The sequence below is a fragment of the Gossypium raimondii genome, chromosome 7 (genome assembly GCF_025698545.1).
Source record: "Gossypium raimondii isolate GPD5lz chromosome 7, ASM2569854v1, whole genome shotgun sequence".
In the NCBI taxonomy this organism is placed as follows: domain Eukaryota; kingdom Viridiplantae; phylum Streptophyta; class Magnoliopsida; order Malvales; family Malvaceae; genus Gossypium; species Gossypium raimondii.
The window spans coordinates 6,649,370-6,669,143 of record NC_068571.1 but is presented as its reverse complement, the minus strand read 5'-3'; the positions used below and the strand labels follow the sequence as shown (position 1 = coordinate 6,669,143).

The window sequence follows — 19,774 nt, the reverse complement described above, 5'->3', positions numbered from 1 at the left end:
TGCGTAAGTCCATGTGGTAGAGGCACATGGCATCTTATAACAATGAATACATTCATTGTTTTGACTCTAGTAAGATGAAGATTAGACTGGTAGATCATGACATGAAGATATGTATAAGTCTATGAAGGAGAAACCTATGACGTTTTCTGTGAAAGTCCACTGGGACAATAAACATCTGATTCTATTTTTTTCTGAGTGGCGTGATATGCTAAGCCTTAGTGGTGTATCTTGTGTTGTTTTTGTGGCAAATTATGAAACACCTATGTGGCATATCTGGGAATACCTTTGTGGCAGAATTTGATTATCTACCTTTGTCGTAAGTACTGAGGTTTCTTCGATAAATGAATCAAGGGTAAATATCTGATGGAAATGATTAGTCTTGTGATGAAACTGAATTTTTCTAAAAGGGATGACTACTGAATGAAAGTATGTTTCTGTATTTCTAAAAAAAGGAATCCACCATAGTAGTCTGTCAGTATAGGTTATAGGCATGTTCATGTTGTGAAAGGTATAGGTTCTCATTAGCTTGAATTTGTTTACGCTATATAAGACTAAAATCTAATTCATCTAGTATATGTCATATTTGAGTAGTATCATGTCTCTTTCTAAGGATATTTGGAATCTAGGTCATTGCCAATCTGGGCATTCTTACGTTATGTAACATAGACATTTGGAATTCATTTCTATGATCTAAAACGTTTCCTTATCAGTATGAGCATGTGTTAGGTTTGAGTCAGAATCTGATCTAGTTTATAGTATAGTAATTATCAAACTTAGTATAAGAATCTGCCAAATGTAAGATCTGTAAGTGTTATCTGCCAAGAGAGAGAGTATCTGTGAACAACCATTCTAATATAAAGGATATATGTTGTCGAAGGGTAAAATCGTAGAAAGTGGGCTTTGTATAGATATCTTTTTGAGAAGTATCTGCATTGTTTTAGGAGAAGAGAAGATGTAGTTATCGTCTGGTAAGATCTGGAATTAACTAAGTAGTAAAATGAGAGTTGATACGATAAGTATGGTTGATGGTATATATGTGTATATAAATCAAACATTATGAGGGTGTTCACCAAACACAGATGATAATCTAAATATTCATGATGAAGATTTGGTCTAAAAAAGGCTTCAAGGTATTTTGTATTCAGGCTTACTATGTTCATGTAAACTTATAGGCATTTTGTTCATGTTTCAGGTAAATCACTAGATAAGTGTTTGAGATGTACCTCGCTCGTTGCATTTACTCGCCCAGCTTCCCAGTTTCCATCACCACTTTTCCCTAAAAGTTTGATGGACAACCCACCTCTCTCATAGGTGGTAGCCTCATTGTTGACTCAATAGGCTTCATATCGGTTTGTCGCACCTCTAGCCTTTCCAATGAGGTCTCTGTAACACTCCAATCTACCGATTCAATGTTCTTCCTACAATAAACATCTTCGACTAGCTGGATTGACGATAGTACCTTGATTCCTCCCCTCTTGTCTTAACTCATCGACACAACAAATTGTTGTGGTCGAGCATTCAAGATAAAACTGCAATTGGCAAAAGGAATCAACAAATCATTAATTTTTTAAAGAAATTCAAGCTAAGCATGAAGTTGTAATCATCTAAGTGAATTACCTCAAAGTTTTCTTTTTCTTTCCATTGACCGATTTACAGCTCAACTCCTTATGCTACTCCCACAATTAGGACCTCTTTGGAATTAACAGTCTTGATCTTTTTGGTTGATTTGCTAATTGAGAAACCAAGTTTACCCATAATTTTTTGGATATGAATAAGTTAGATGCCCCCGCATCAACAAGACCATTCTTCCTTTGACCTGCGATGTTAATGTCAACATACATCAACCTTTTCTACTTTTGATCCCTTTACGTCTTCACAGAATTGAGTATCATTAACCCAAGCTTTAAAGCCTCACTCTCAACAGGCTTCGCTTTATTCTTTTTATTGATCACGAACATCTTGGATTGCTTTGGACATTTTGCATCCTATGTGGACCATAGTACAAGAAGCATTTCACTGGCTTCTTTTCATTCTCTTTGAACCTCTTGCCTTTGTTAGAACACACAAGTAAACTAAGTCTCACCAATGCTCTATTTGGTTCATCGTCCCCTTTGACGGCAAAAAGCACAAATTTCTTTAGATAGTTTGTCACCATATGTAGACTATCACAAAAGAAGCATTTCACTAGCCCCTTCGGTTTGTAGTTGGGCTACCACTTCCCATTAAGTGGCTTCCCATTGCCACCATTCTTACCATTTCCATTTTTAACTTGTCCCTCTTCCTCATGGTCTCCTCTACCATTTCCCATCTTTTTAGGCTTGAAAGACTCAAACTTGTTTTTCTTCAAACCAAGCTCGACAAAGAATTTTGCCTCAACTATGGCTACAATAAGCTCAGTGATACCTTGTCGATGATCCTCTTACTTCGCCCAATGCTTCAACCTATATTTAAACTAGTAGAATGTTTTTTTTCTCACTTAGGTCAAAGATTTGAAGCATCAATTCACTAAAGTCTCTAACATACTTTCGAACATTGCCTTGTTGTGTAAGTTGGCGCAACTTAGCCCGAACCTCCTTTTCAACATACTACGGGTAAAACTATTTCTTCAGTTCTTTCTGGAACTCCTCCCAAGTACCAATTGCAGTACCACATTATCTCTCGTCTGTAGACCTATGGCGCCACTACAAAATAAGGACATCAGTAAAATAAACTGCAACGGTGTTTACCTTAGTGCCATCATCCTCAATGCCCATTACACAGAAGTGTTGTTCAATTCCCTAGAGAAAATTGTTCATATCTCTTCCGAACATCATCCCCTTAAACTCTTTCTGCTTGGGGACATACATTTTGAGCTGCTTAGGAACTGAAGCCAACATCCAATTTCCCATAACAACTCTACACACAGTGAGCTCTCTCTCAAGCTTCTGAATTTTTTACATCGTGGCCTAAGTTTCCTCCTTCAGGCCACAATCGAAGCTTCAAGAACATCATTACTCTTGTCAGCTTCTCGATCTGATCACCCATGGCAACATTGAGGGCCTTGTTAATCACATCCGTATTGGCACTAAGATTCTCTGCCACAAAGTCCTTAAGCTGAACTCTGATTGAGTCTAACTCATCGATGTGTCCCTAAATTACCTTAAGTGTTTCCTTCACACTACCCATAGACTTCTTAAGATTGTCACCGGACCTTCCAAAGCCGACAGCATATCCCTTGATCTGTTTTTTTCTTGGACCTCTCACGAGTCTCCATCAGGACATTCTACTCGTCCCTTCATTTCATCATCCTAATCGATGCCTCCAAACACTAGTTCTAATACCAACTGTCATAGGGCTAGAACTTTAGTTTGGCAAACCGCGTGGGTTCAAATCCTACCTAATTTTAGCCTACTCTCGAAAAATGAAAATTCTAATAGAAATTCTGTAAGGAACCGAAGCAAAGCGAAAGCAAACTTGAAAGACAAAAGAAGCTACAAACGAACAAAAAGCCACAGAAAAATAACGTACACCAAGTGTTTGAGTAAATGTTCTCAAAAGTATTCTATTACTTTGAAGGTTTACAACTGAGTGATTACAAATGAGGGGGAATATCTCTGTTTATAGTTGAGCTCTCCCAAATTCAACATTACAAATTAAGTTACATAGATGGTCAAGATTTGTGCCTATCTACAAGATGAGAGTCCCAAAGGATTTAAGCTCTATACGTCTTTATCCCTTATGATTTGTATTAATTATCTTGGTAACTCTAGTTTTACTAATGCTTTTCACTGGACCATCAAAACTTTAAGTAAATAGGCTTCTCCATATGTTTCACTGTGTGCAATAGTTACGGGTTTGATCCACGACCCATAAGACTTACACCTTTTAAATTTTAGAAAAAAAATGTACTAACCTCTAAAATTTATTTATTAAATGAGTTTGAAATAAAAGAATAACATTACCTTTATCAATTAACTATTATTCTATTTTATTATTATCCTCAATTTTTAATTAATATAATAAAAATTAATTAGTTATAAAAATATTTTGATTATTATTAAATTAAATTGTAAATATAATATTATTCTAATATGATCACATGTTAAATATAATATATTATTCTATTAATATATGTAACAAAATTTTAAAATTACAAGCATAATCACAATTAAAAATATTAAAATACATCGGAATAACTATAACTTAAATATATCATCTTAAAACGTAATCTAAAATATTTTAAAAGAATTTATTACTATTTAATAAATTTATTACCAGAATAAACCATTTGAAAGCAATGTCTCTAAACATAAAACTTCTTTAAACATAAATAATCACCATTGCACTGAAAATCTGACAAAGCTGAAAATACAGTATGGTATCTAATGAAATTGAGAATTTCCAGTATTTCATCTTATGCGTTGAAAATATAGTTAATATATTAATACACTTTATTTAATTTAATACTCAGTTCAAACACTCCAATAAATGTTTGGTACATATATTTTAGTAAAAAATATGTAGTTAACTGCGATAAAAAATAAAATTTAAGTAAATTGAATATTAAAATTAAATTTGAATATTTAAATGAGACAAAGAAATATATTTGCCCAAAAAAAAAAATCATACCAATATCTCATTCCTCCCGTGCCAGCGGCCCCTTTAACAGATTAGCCTCAACATCACGTTCCTCAAGTAGAATGAGTGCATCAATAACGAATTTTTTAGCAGAATTAACTCTAAAACCGATAACTTGCCTAGTTCCCACATCAAAGAAACCTCCATACTCAAAGTTCTTCGGCCAAACGAGTTGAGATCCATCATTGCTTCATTTCTTTTGAATTTCCATCACTATGTTTTAGTACATGCCAAGAGCCCATGTCTTCAACAAGCGTCACTTTCTATATTTGGCCTGGATAATTTTATTTCTATTGGGAAAAGAGAATCTCATGTTACATTGTACCATGCAATATTGTCTTCAAGCTCAAAGACTTTTGGGTCTGCAAACTAAGCTAATTAGGCCCAACGTCTAAATTGCACCTCAAATCCCCAACCATAATCTGAACATGGCCTACTTCATCAAATTGGCTCTACAAACAAAGTTCATTAGGCCCAACATCTGGATTGCACCTCAAATCCCTGAACCATAATCTGAACATGGCCAACTTCACCAATATTTATATTAGGCTCATATCAGCATCATGCTCATTCAAACCCATCACAGTTTCTGCCCATTCCAAATTTCCATCCCTCCTATTGTTACCTACCTCATCATCCCTCATAGAATCTAGCCGAACTTATTTTGAGACCTATAGCAGTATAGTTCATTCCATTAAAAAATATATAGAGCCTTTTTTTGAAAAAAATTTCACTTAATGAAAAAACCTTTATTTTCTTAAATTGTGCACTTGTTAAGTTTTCCTTTTTAAGATTATTCGTGAAAATGATTTCATTTTTCCCTTTAATTCGTGCTGTATCATCAACTCATAATTAAAAAGTTTAAACACCACCCAATTTGAGAAGAAGAAAGAGCTTGAGGTTGTTGCAACCAATGTTGTTCAATTAATTATTAGAAATTATATAATTTAGAGGTGATTTTTGGTTTTCTTTTTTAATATTGTGATTCTAAAACTCAAACCGAAAATTTATAATTAAATTGCTATGATAAGCTCAATCATAGAGAAAGTGGGCATCTTTTATACGGGGAATTTCTCTAGGATTAGAATCTCCTGAGTGTAATGAGACAAATATACGGTAAGTATAAGAGTTACAGAATTGTCGAGTAGTTTGGTTGTTGTTTATAAAATCCTACACTATTATTATATGTAAAATGAGACAAATATATGGTAAGTATAAGAGTTTAATAATTGTCAAGTTGTTTATCAAGTCCTACACTCTTGATACGAGTAAAATGAGACAAATATACGGTAAGTATAAGAGTTCAATAATTGTCAAGTTTTTTTCAAATAATAATTGTAAGAATTTTCAAGGTTTAATTATTTTAAAATGTGTTAAATAATGATATTACGCTTTTAATTAATACAAAATTTCACAGAAAATATTGAAAAGAATAAGTGGATAGTTACGCATTCCTTAATGTTGAAATCCTTAAAAAATCATATTTGAAATAAATGATCTCTATTTTAAGTAAAAAAAAAACTTATATTCAGTTTTTACCCAAAACCATCCTAATAATATAAAATATTATATTTTTAGATTAAAATTAAAAAAAAATCAACTTTTACTTTTAACAAGAAATGACGTTTAATATGGGACAATGGACATCGGAGTTGCACCTGGTAGTATTTCAATCCCAAACTCAACCTCCCTATCTTGAGGTAATCCCGATAACTCCTCAGGAAAGCCATCAAGGAAGTCCCTAACAATATGAATTCCTTCCATAGCTGAATCCACCTTACTCATATCATGCACATATGCCAAATATGCATCACACCTCTTTCGAATTAGCTTTTCAACTGCCAGAGCGAAAATCACATTAGATAAATAATCTCGAAGCTTACCAACCATCACAGCCTCCACATCATCCCCAACTTTGAAGGTCACTCTCTTAGACTCACAGTCCAGTCTAACTCGATGCTCCACTGTTATTATATGTAAAATGAAAATGGATTGATTTTTTCCCTTTAATTCGTAATGTATTATCAACTCATAATTAAAAAGTCTAAACACCACCCAGATTGAGAAGAAGAAAGAGCTTAAGGTTGTTGCATTTAATTATTAGTTTCCAATGTTGTTCAATTAATTATTAGAAATTATATAATTTAGAGGTGATTTTTGGTTTCTTTTTTAATATTGTGATTCTAAAATTCAAACCGAAAATTTATAATTAAATTGCTATGATAAGCTCAATCATAGAGAAAGTGGGCATCTTTTATACGGGGAATTTCTCTAGGATTAGAATCTCCTGAGTGTAATGAGACAAATATACGGTAAGTATAAGAGTTACAGAATTGTCGAGTAGTTTGGTTGTTGTTTATAAAATCTTACACTATTATTATATGTAAAATGAGACAAATATATGGTAAGTATAAGAGTTTAATAATTGTCAAGTTGTTTATCAAGTCCTACACTCTTGATCTGAGTAAAATGAGAGCAGATATACTGTAAGTATAAGAGTTCAATAATTATCAAGTTTTTTTTCAAATAATAATTGTAAGAATTTTCAAGGTTTAATTATTTTAAAATGTGTTAAATAATGATATTATAGTTTTTAATTAATGAAAAAAATTCACGAAAATATTGAAAAGAATAAGTGGATAGTTACGCATTCCTTAATGTTGAAATCCTTAAAAAATCATATTTGAAATAAATGATCTCTATTTTAAGTAAAAAAAAAAACTTATATTTAGTTTTTACCCAAAACCATCCTAATAATATAAAATATTATATTTTTAGATTAAAATTAAAAAAATCAACATTTACTTTTAACAAGAAATGACATTTAATATGAGACAATGGACATCAGAGTTGCACCTGGTAGTATTTCAATCCCAAACTCAACTTCCCTATCTCGAGGTAATCCCGATAACTCCTCAAGAAAGCCATCAAGGAAGTCCGGAACAATATGAATTCCTTCCATAGCTGAATCCACCTTACTCATATCATGCACATATGCCAAATATGCATCACACCTCTTTCGAATTAGCTTTTCGACTGCCAAAGCGAAAATCACATTAGATAAATAATCTCGACGCTTACCAACCATCACGGCCTCCACATCATCCCCAACTTTGAAGGTCACTCTCTTAGACTCACAGTCCAGTCTAACCCGATGCTCCACTGTTATTATATGTAAAATGAAAATGGATTGATTTTTTCCGTTTAATTCATAATGTATCATCAACTCATAATTAAAAAGTCTAAACACCACCCAGATTGAGAAGAAGAAAGAGCTTAAGGTTGTTGCATTTAATTATTAGTTTCCAAAGTTGTTCAATTAATTATTGGAAATTATATAATTTAGAGGTGATTTTTGGTTTTCTTTTTTAATATTGTGATTCTAAAACTCAAACCGAATATTTATAATCAAATTGTTGTGATAAGCTCAATCATAGAGAAAGTGGGCATCTTTTATACAGGGAATTTCTGTAGGATTAGAATCTCTTGAGTGTAATGAGACAAATATACGGTAAGTATAAGAGTTACAGAATTGTCGAGTAGTTTGGTTGTTGTTTATAAAATCCTACACTGTTATTATATGTAAAATGAGACAAATATATGGTAAGTATAAGAGTTTAATAATTGTCAAGTTGTTTATCAAGTCCTACACTCTTGATACGAGTAAAATGAGACAAATATACGGTAAGTATAAGAGTTTAATAGTTGTCAAGTTTTTTATCAAAAATAATTGTAAGAACTTTCGAGGTTTAATTTTTAAAATGTGTTAAATAATGATATTACAGCTTTTAATTAATACAAAAATTTCATAGAAAATATTGAAAAGAATAAGGGAGAGTTATGGATCCTTAATGTTGAAATCCTTAAAAATCATATTTGAAATAAATGATCTCTATTTTAAGTAAAAGAACAAAAAACTTATATGTAGTTTTTACCCAAAACCATCCTAATAATATAAATATTATATTTTTAGATTAAAATTAAAACATCAACATTTAGTTTTAGCAAGAAATGGCATTTAATATGGGGCAATGGACACCGGAGTTGCAGCTGGTAGTATTTCAATCCCAAACTCAACCTCCCTATTTGGAGGTAATCCCGATAACTCCTCAAGAAAGACATCAAGGAAGTCCCTAACAATATGAATTCCTTCCATAGCCGAATCGACCTTACTTATATCATGTACATATGCCAAATATGCATCACACCCCTTTCGAGTTAGCTTTTAGCTGCTAGAGCGAAAATCGCATTAGATAAATAATCTCGACGCTTACCAACGATCACAGCCTCCACATGATCCCTAACTTTGAAGGTCACTCTCTTAGACTCACAGACCAGTCTAACCCGATGCTTCACTAACCAATCCATACCCAAGGTTAGGTCGAACCCCTTGAATGGCAACTCTATCAAATCAGCTGGAAATACTTACCCCTAAACCTCAAGCGAACACATCCTATAAACTTTACTAAATCGAATAGATTGAACCAAAGGACTAATCATTGAAAGTTCAGAACTAGTGTCCACAGCCAGAATCCCCAAATTACTCATTATACTACTAGATACATAAAAGTGCGTAGATCCACAATCAATAAGTGCAAAACATGATAAAGAATGTATAGCAAACATATCAACAATCACATCAATCGTATCTTTGTCATCACGGCGCCACGTCACGTAAACCGAAGTTGACTGCCTGGCCTCAGCCTGTCCTGCAACTCTGTCTGGTGTTGTCTAACCACATCCACCGCCATTAACCTTCTAATCTAACCATGGCCCCTAACAGATTGCTAACCTACCATCTGGGACGAAATCTGACCCTGAACTGGAGCCCGCCCTAGCTCAATAATAAGGGGGCACTCACCAATGTTATGCCCCACAGTCCCATACCTAACGCAAGCCCTAGTCCTCCTCCAACAGTCACCCGGATGGCGTCTATTACAATAACCAGAAATTATAACCTGCTCAGCTCTAGCAACCAGTACAACTCTGGCAGCTGACTCTGTCTGCAAATTTTTATCATACCTAGCCCGTTTCATGGGCCTTTGAGAAGAACTAGAAGGACCCGAATCCCTCTTGTTCTTGTTCTGACTTTTCTCTTGCTCTCTCTTTTCACGCTCAGTGTGCTTAACCTATTCAACTATCTTTGTCTTGTCCACCAAGGCTATAAAAACCCGTTCCCTCTTAGGAGCTATCAAAACCTTGAGATCATACCTCAAGCCCTCCTCGAAACGTATGTTCTTTTCTTAATCATTAGCAACCAACCTTCGAGCATAACCATTAAAACGTAAAAACTCGGCCTCATACTTGGCTACCGATTTATCCCCCTGATTTAACCTCATAAAATCGCATTTATGGGTATCAACATAGCTTGCCCCCACATATTTACTCTGTAAGGCATTTCAAAAATAATCCCACTTCAGCTATTCAGGCTGACTACCTCCTGCACAATCAAACACCACTGGTATGCCTTATCACAAAGCAAGGTTACCACACCCTTCAATATCTACTCAGGGGTGCAATCTAAATCATTCATTATCCTTTCTGTGGCTTCAACCATACCACACCACAATTTTGCAACCTGCTTCCCAAACACGCAAAAAAGCACAATTTTTAGGCTTTCTAAGCATTCTAAAGTAAATATAAGAAGGGAGATGGGAGCCATTAAAGAAAATTGAAGAAAATAATTGAGGAACACCATTAGGAGCCAACTCAGAAGTGAATCTCCATCAAGATCGAAGATCTCCTTTTCATTTCTTTCAAAGTTTTTATGAGTTTCTTTATGTTTTGTGGTTATTCTGAGTTGGAGATGTTTTCATTCAGGATTATGAACTAATTCCCTAGATATTTAGAGAGGATGAAACTGATGATGAATTTTATTATTTAATTTCTATTTTACGTGGTAAATACCTGATTCTTGTTCTCAATTATCTGTGCTTATTTCTTATTTTAATATTTTTGGGATATTAATTAATGTTTAATGTGTTTAATTCAGTGGAGGAAAAGTCTTAATTTAAGAGTAGTTCTAGCACAATTGATTGGAGTTGTATGCAATCCTTGAAGTAAGACGACATAAATTTACCGGATTAAAGTCAAATATAATAAGGGAATCCATAGATCGAATTAATAAGATGATAGGGGCTTTATTTAAAAAGAGATTTCAATTAATCAACCTAAAGTCAGTTGCTATTACTCTCAAAAGAGATATTAGCATAATTTAGGGATTTCTACGGATCAAGTCACGAAGTGAATAAATTTTTGAATTAAAATTAATAATAATAGATGAAGTCTAGGTGGATTCTTTCCTTGGTGTTGTCTTTCTCATTGGTTATTATCCTGTTGCTTCATTGATTTATTATTCTGTTGTTTTTAGTCATTTTGGATACGATATCTCTACTCACCGTAGCTATACTATAATTTGATAAATGCGCTTGCTTTTGTCATAAAGTTTAGTTAGTACGGAAAACACACATCAATGTTTTGGCACCGTTGCTAGGCATTAAAATATTAGGAACACTTGAATTTTTTAAATTTAGCCAATTTTATTTTATTTATTTTATTTTTATATTTTATTTTAGTTTAATTTTTACGTTCTAATTTTTCTTGTTTGCTTTTGGCAAGTTCTTTTGGTTTATGACTAGAAGAAACCCGTCAGAACCATTGTTATTTGACAGTGACATTGAAAGTACTGCTTGCAGAAATAGTAGAGAAGCAAGGTAGAATCAACAGAATTTAGTAGACGAACAAGAGGACATCCTTATTACTGAGGAGATAGGAGATAATCAGAATATTCAACTACCTTCTATAGTTACTGCAGCTCTTGTTCCTCGTACTATGTACGATTATGCTAAGCCCATTTTGACTGGAGCTGAATCGAGTTGTGCAACCCACCATTGCTGTAAATAACTTTGAACTAAGGCTGAACACAATTCTAACTGAATTAGGGAAAAATGGTTAATTCAAATGAATTTGAGGGGTTTCCTAAAATTGATTAAAAGGAAGTTGGTAATCATTTAGAATTAAAATTGGGATAGTTTAGTTTTAAGTGGTAAAATGACTAAAATACCCTTAGGGTTAAATCCTTAAAAATAGTTTTAAAATGGTTCACAAATGATAAGATATAAAAGTAAAATATTTTAATCCTATTCTTAATGCATTTTTGGATGAATATTTATGTAAATTAGTGAATTTGATGCTCCTAATCCTTTAAATTCATGTTTCTATACTTAGGAGAGCATTTGGGAGCGAAAGGAGCTTAAAATGAGCCAAAATCGGACAAATATAGTTGTTTTCAAGAGCCACACGGCCTAGGCATTTCCACACGGGCTAGACACACACTCATGTGCAAGTTCATGTCGATTTCCCACCTTGCTTCCCAAATACGCGGAAAAACACAATTTTTAGGCTTTCTGACCATTCTAAAGTCTATAAATATCACTTAGAAGAAGACATAAGGGAGCCATAAGAGATAATCATAGAAAACACTTGAAGAACACCATCGGATTCAACTTAGAAGCGGATCTCCATCAAGATCGAAGACCTTCTTTTAATTTATTCTAAAGTTTTATGAGTTTCTTTGTTTCTTGTGGTTTTTTTAACTTTGAGATGTTTCTATTTACGATTATGAACTGATTCCCTAGATACCTAGAAAAGAGGAAACCTATGATGAATCTTATTTTTTGATTTATGATTTACATTATAAATACTTGATTCTTATTCTCAATTATGTATGCTAATTTCTTGTTTTAATATTTCCAGGATATTAATTCATGTTTAATGTGCTTAATTTAGTGGAACAAAAGTCTCCGTTTAAGAGTAGATCTAGCATAATTGAGTGAAACTGCATGTAATCTTAGAAATAAAATGATAGAAATCTATTCGATTAGAGCCAAATCAAATAGGAGAATCCATAGATCGAATTAATGCGACAATAAGGGTTTTAATTAGGAAGATATTTCAATTAATCAACCTAGAGTCAATTGTTCTTACTCTCGAAAGAGATATTAACATAATTTAGGGATTTCTACAGATCAAGACACCAATTGAATAAATCGTTTAATTTAGATTCATAATAATAGGTGAAGTCTAGGTGGATTCTTTCTTGGGTATTGTCACTCTCATTGGTTAATATTTGATTATTTTCTTAATTTATTCTCTGTTGGGTTCTTAGTTAAATTAGTTTAGTAATTTTAGATTAAAACTCATCACTCTAATTTGTTGGCTAAATAATAAGAAAACAGTAATTACTAATACTTTTAGTCCTCGTGGATACGATATCTTTATTCATCGTGGCTATACTATTGTTTGATAAGTGCGTTTGCCTTTGTCGTATTTATAGTTAGTTAAGTGATCATCAAGAAATCATTTCGAGAGTAAGGTTAGACAACTATTAGTTAGAATAGAGGTGTTATAAGCTTGGGGTGTGTTTTGAGGTGGTTTTGTGCTGGAAAGTCACTTCGATGGCTAATGTGTCTCTTCAGGTTTGGATCGTTCTGTTTCGGTCAGGTTTGGGGTGTCACATACATAATTGACATCAATATATATGTAGAGATTAGAGTCACAACAATCGAACAAAGGTAAATAATACAATAATTTATTCATATCGGAGAAAGGTACATGAATGAGTGGTAATGAAAAAAAGTAAAAAGAAGACCAAAAAAAAACCTAGAATACGATAAAGCAAAAGGTAGGTCGATTGATAGTTCTATTTTTGCATCAAATATGTTATTTGAATGAACCATGAAAACCCTTCATACAACTCAATAATGAAACAAACAACAAACTAAAACCTTCCACATTCATACACACATATACACTCAACAACTAGTGATGGTTTTTTTTTTAGCCATGTTGAACTATGTTTGAAATGTACAACAAAACAACCTAAGCTCTTTGTCTTAAATAAGTGAACTTTCTTCTTCTTTAGTTTTTTTTTTTTTTAGTTTTAATCAAGAAACTTGGGGCTATGATTTTCTAAATACTGTGAATAAAATTTAAGAACAACTTATTATTCATGAGACAAATATGCATGAGAGAAAATGTGTTCAAAACCAATGAGTTCTTTAGAAGTTTTAGTCTCAAATGATAGATTTAATTCCGTTGATGTTTTAGAGTTCACAATGGTGCTAGGAAAACTACAAGATTTGACATTCACAAGGTTATATATTTGTTACTTTGTCAATAAATTATCACAATTCATACACAATCCATTTGGATTACACTAGAGAATAGACAAACGATTATTGTGTTACTTGCAACAAACAAAAAAATCTTAGTCTTTGAATATTTGATTGTTTTGACTGTAATTTCTAAATATATAATGATGGCGATTGTGCTAATCTCGATGATTGTGTATCCACATTAGACTATATTCTATTTTATAGTTTCACTCCAATTAGTTGGACATAAAAAGAAAAGTTACTATTGTACAATCGTCAACCGAAGCTGAGTATCGTGCTCTTGTGGCTACTTTTGAAACTCTTCGAGTCAAACATCTACTCAAATAGCTTTAGATACCTCTTGAATCCACCTAAAATATTCTGTGATAATTTGAGTGACACTCTACCTTGTCATCATCATTTGTTGCATAGCAAGATTAAGCATTTCAAAATTGATGTTAACTTTTTTAGTTTCTACGTTGATCGTAAGGAACTTGATGTTCATCATATGTATGCCATGGCCTAGGTTCCAATATACTCACCAAGTCTCCTAAAACAACCTTTCATTGTATCTATTGACTAAGTCTTTTAATTACGAGATAAATCTTATTTTGAATTAATTTTTAAGCTTTGTTTTGAATTAACCTTTTATCTTTTAGAATTTTCTTGTTTAGATTCTTTAAATTTCATTAGTTAAGATTTATTATCTTTTATTGTATATAAATATTGAAGCTGATCAATAAATACCACTTAGAAGAAGACATAAGGGAGCCATAAGAGAATATCAAAGAAAACACTTGAAGAATACCATCAGAATTAACTCGGAAGTGGATCTCCATCAAGATCAAAGACCTCCTTCTAATTTCTTCTGAAGGTTTTATGAGTTTCTTTGTTTCTTGTGGTTTTTTTGATTTTGAGATGTTTCTATTTACGATTGTGAAATAATTCCCTAGATACCTAGGAAAGATGAAACCTATAATAAATCTTATTTTTTGATTTCTGATTTACATAATAAATACTTGATTCTTTTTCTTAATTATGTATGCTAATTTTTTATTTTAATATTTCTAAGATATTAATTCATGTTTAATGTGCTTAATTCAGTTGAACAAAAGTCCCTGTTTTTCAAATCGGAGAAAGGTACATGAATGAGTGGTAATGAAAAAAAGTAGAAAAAAGACCCAACAAAAACCTAAAATATGATGAGGCAAAAGGTAGGTCCACTGATAAATCTATTTTTGCATCAAACATGTGATTTTGAATGATGGCGATTGTTGTGACTCTAACCACTACATATATAATGGTGGTGATTGTGCTGGTGATGTCGATGATTGTGTATCGACATTAGACTATATTTTATTTTAAAGTTTCACTCCAATCAGTTGGACATAAAAAAAAGTTACTGATGCACAATCTTCAGCCGAAGCTGAGTATCGTGCTCTTGTGGCTACTTTTGAAACTCTCTGGGTCAAACATCTACTCAAATAGCTTTAGATACTTTTTGGATCCACCTAAAATATTCTGTGACAATTTGAGTGACCCTCTACCTTGTCATCATCATTTATTGCATAGCAAGATTAAGCATTTCGAAATTGATGTTCACTTTTTTTAGTTTTATATGTTGATCGTAAGCAACTTTGATGTTCATCATATTTTCTTTTCATATGCTAAGTATTTTATATTTTAGTTTTAATTAGATTTTAAACATTTTCTTTTCAAAATAATTTATTTTTTTGTTCTTCAACTTCTATATGATTTGATTCCAAGACTTTGTTTTAAAGTATTTTTATAATTTTCTTTCCCTTCTTGATTGTCAACGGTGATATCTCGCTAGTTGTTAAAGGATTTAGCGAAACTGAGCACATCCAGTTTATCAAACAGAGCAATTTCTATCTCACTCTCATTTTAATTTATTTATGTGTTGTGCGTGATTGAATTGATTCTAGGGAATATGGAAATGGGATTCATGAGTAGCTAAGTCCTTTAGAGAGATTAAAGGGCTTCCCATAGGAATTAGCTAGTATAAATTTATGTGTGCTTAAACCCTAGGATTGACGATCGTAGGAAGTATCTAGGTTAAACGAAGTCGAGACATAAGTTTACCGAGTAAATCGTGAGTTTATCTCAATCAGGAAAGTGAGGTCGAGAGATAGGTGAGTACTAGTTAGTTAATTAATTAGTAGAGGTCGAGAGGTAATACTGGTTAGTTAATAACTAATTCACTAATAAAACCTACATTTTGAAGTTAATTGCAACCACTGAAACAAGTTAATATTCTTCTTGTTCTTCGAGAGTTATTCATTTTTCAAGTTTGTTTTAGTAATTTAATTTTACTTTATGACCTTAATTGTTAGTATTAATCATTGTAATATAATTTTGAGTGATTACTGTTTAGACCTGCTATTATAGACGATATTTTTAGATTTAATCCAGTCTCTCTTAGGTCTTAATCCTCGAAATACTTACTGGTGTTTCGTTGTAATAGAAAACTATATTACAATTTGACCTATTCACTTGGATATATCGCACTGTAATTATATATATTTTATTTGTAAAATTTTTACTTTAAATGCTCGCACGTTTGGAGGTGGTCAAAACTCATGCTTGATCCCTTCATCCTCATAGTAAACATCAAATCTTTATTTTTGAATTCCCTTTCATGATCACTTCTTATTCTTCTAGTCATTCCAATGACACGACCCTTTTCATTCATCAAGGTCTTGCATAGTTTCCTGAAAGCTTCAAGGGTGTCTGATTTGTCTCTAAGAAATTTCACCCATGTGAACCTTGAATATTCATCCACACAGACTAGCACATATCTTTTGCCACTGATTTTCTGTATCTATATAGGACCAATCAAATCCATATAAAACAGCTCTAGTGGCTCGAATGTTTGGTCTTGAGTGACTCTTTGATGTTTCTCCCTATGTTACTTACCCTTTAAGCAACAGCTAAAAACTTTATGGACATCACCAATTAATATAGGAATACCCCTGACAACCTCGGACTAGATCAACATTTGAAGTCCTTTTTAATGCATGCGACCAAGTGTCTCATGCCACAATCCTAACTCAGAGACAATTGCCTTATTTCACTTCACATACTGTAGAACTTTATAACAATTATCAAAGGTCCTCTACCTTTTCATAATTTTATCTTTTATCTCGAAAGAGACTTCACAACTATCTTTTATGAAATTGATTAACATTCTTTGGTCACAAAACTTATTTATACTAGTTAATCACAGTAATTTTTATAAAAGATATTTTCTAAAATTATATGATATAAAATATCAAATTAATTCGATGTACAACAGGTGGAATTATTTTATTAAGTCGTATATATAATTTGTTGAAAAATTGTACTTAAAATTTGTTAAAATAACATTAGGATAAAATTATGAAGGTCCACATGAAAAATTATGAAGAGAGAATTTTCCTCTAGCTTAGGGTACTATGATTAATATACAATTGTTATTATTTCATAAAAAAGATTATAAAGGTAATAATTATATCGGTGTAAGTTGTCTCTTGTATATTTTACTTCACTTAAATTCGTCGAAGCCTCCGAATGAAAAATTGGACATATGTATATGTGTATATATATATTACCAGGGAAATCTAATATGAGTATCTTCCTTGGTCTTCATTTTCAAATTGCCATGGAAATCTACTACTCTATGTTCATCGCTCCTTTTACAACAATGCTAAGCTTCTCCACCTTACTTGCTTTCATCACTTTTGCTTTGAGTCACCTCTTTAAGCTTCAATGGCAGCGCAATGCCCAAAAGCCTAAACAGCCCTCTCTTCCGCCAGGCCCTAAACCTTGGCCTATTGTGGGAAACCTCCCGGAATTAATCATCAATAAGAAGAAAACTTCGGTGTCTTATTGGATACACAGTTTCATGAAAGAAATGAACACCGAAATTGCTTGTATTCGTCTAGGAAATGTTCATGTGATTCCCGTTACTTGTCCTGAAATCAGTCTCCAATTCATGAGAAAACAGGATGCTATTTTTGCTTCAAGACCCCTTAACATGGCCACTGATGTCCTCTCAAAAGGGCACTTAACCACTATTTTTTCACCCTTAGGAGATCAGTGGAGAAAAATGAAGAGAGTTATGGTCAGCGAGATGCTTTCACATGAAAGACATCGATGGCTTCACGAGAAAAGAGTTGAAGAAGCTGATAACCTCGTGCGTTGCGTACTTAACCAATGCAAAAATGGTGATGAAGGCGGCCTAGTGGACTTAAGACTGGTTGCCCGACAATATTGTTGCAATGTGATAAAAAAGTTGATCTTTAATCGAGGGTACTTTGGAGAAGGGAAAGCAGATGGTGGACCTGGTTTTGAGGAAGAAGAATACGTCGACGCCATTCTCGCTTTAGTCATTCATCTTTATTCCTTTTGTATATCCGATTACTGGCCATTTTTGAGAGGCCTCGACCTGGAGGGGCATGAGAAAATCGTGGAGGACGCCACTAGGGTTCTAGAGAAATATAACAATCCCATTATTGAAGACAGGATTCAACAATGGAGAGATGGCAAGAAACATGAACCTCAAGACTTGCTTGATGTTTTGGTTTCTTTAACGGATGACAATGGTACCCCACTACTGTCCGCGGACGAGATCAAAGCTCAAGTAAATGTACGTCTTTCCTTCTCTTTAATTGTTTTTGAACAAAATATAAGCCACCAACATGTTAATGTTTATTAAAAATGGATTACTAAGACATGACAATAACATAAATATGATATAATATACACGTGTCATCATAGAAAATCAGCCCTGTATATTGATAGTCTCTTTTTCAACTTAATTTTCAGGAAATTATGATTGCTGCAGTGGATAATCCATCAAATAACTTAGAATGGGCACTTGCGGAGATGTTGAATAAACCAGAGACGAATTAGATAATGTGGTTGGAAAATATAGGTTAATACAAGAATCTGATGTCCCACAACTTAACTTTACTAAGGCATGCGCCAGAGAAGCCTTTAGACTCCATCCTGTTGCAGCATTTAGCCCTCCTCACGTGTCCGTGACTGATACAACAGTGGGCGACTACTTCATTCCTAAGGGTAGCCATGTGATAGTTAGTCGGGTTGGGCTTGGTCGAAACCCTAAAGTTTGGGACGAGCCATGCGAGTTCAAGCCAGAACGTCACCTCCAGAATTGTAATAAAGGCGAAGAAGTGGTGCTTGAAGAGCCAGATTTGCGGTTGTTTACATTCGGTAGAGGAAGGAGAGGGTGCCCTGGAGTGGTGCTTGGAAGCTTGATGACTACCATGCTGTTAGCGAGGCTATTGCAAGGATTCGATTGGAGCATCCCGACTAACCAGGGAACCATTGATCTTTGTCCAGGAAGGGGAGTTCCCTTTCTGGCTAAACCACTGCTTGCTGTTGCAAAGCCACGATTGCTACCGCATGTCTACTGTTTCTCAACTGAAAGTGAAATACAGTGATTAACTCCTTGACGAAGATGGGGGTTGACAAGGGAGACCTGTTTGTGGCTTGGTTCTAATGAAATTGTTTTTATCCCTAGTATGTATTTCCTGTTGTAGCTTATTTCGGTGTTTGTATGGGGTGTACTCACTTCAGCAACTTCTTATGTATTGTTTTCTCATTAATAAAAATGGATAAGCAGTTAGTAGCTGATGTATTGCTTTCCATGTAACTTCATCAATGCACATGATAAAGTTTTTCAATCGAGCTTTCCAATAGGCATGGTTCGAAGAGCCAACGAGAAGAGATGCTCGCATAATAGAACTTCCTTCTTTCATAACTTCCACGGTAGAAAACTGTAGTAGGATCATATTCAACCAACTCTTGAAGCTTGCTTTGGTATCATTTGGAAGAAAAAAAAAAATCAGTTTGTTGTAATTTTAACCAGACTACTCAAGTATGTGTTTTGTCACAGGATTCAACAGACAACGAAACAAAAACCAAAATAGAGAAAGTAATAAGAGATTTTGCATGCGATAATTTGTTAATGCAGTTCG

The 19,774-nt window shown here is 33.5% G+C and overlaps 1 pseudogene; it reads left to right on the top strand.

Moving 5' to 3' along the window:
* The first annotated feature begins 17,396 nt into the window (after positions 1 to 17,396).
* Positions 17,397 to 19,420, top strand: LOC105803066 (phenylalanine N-monooxygenase CYP79D16-like; annotated as a pseudogene).
* Positions 19,421 to 19,774: the final 354 nt, after the last annotated feature.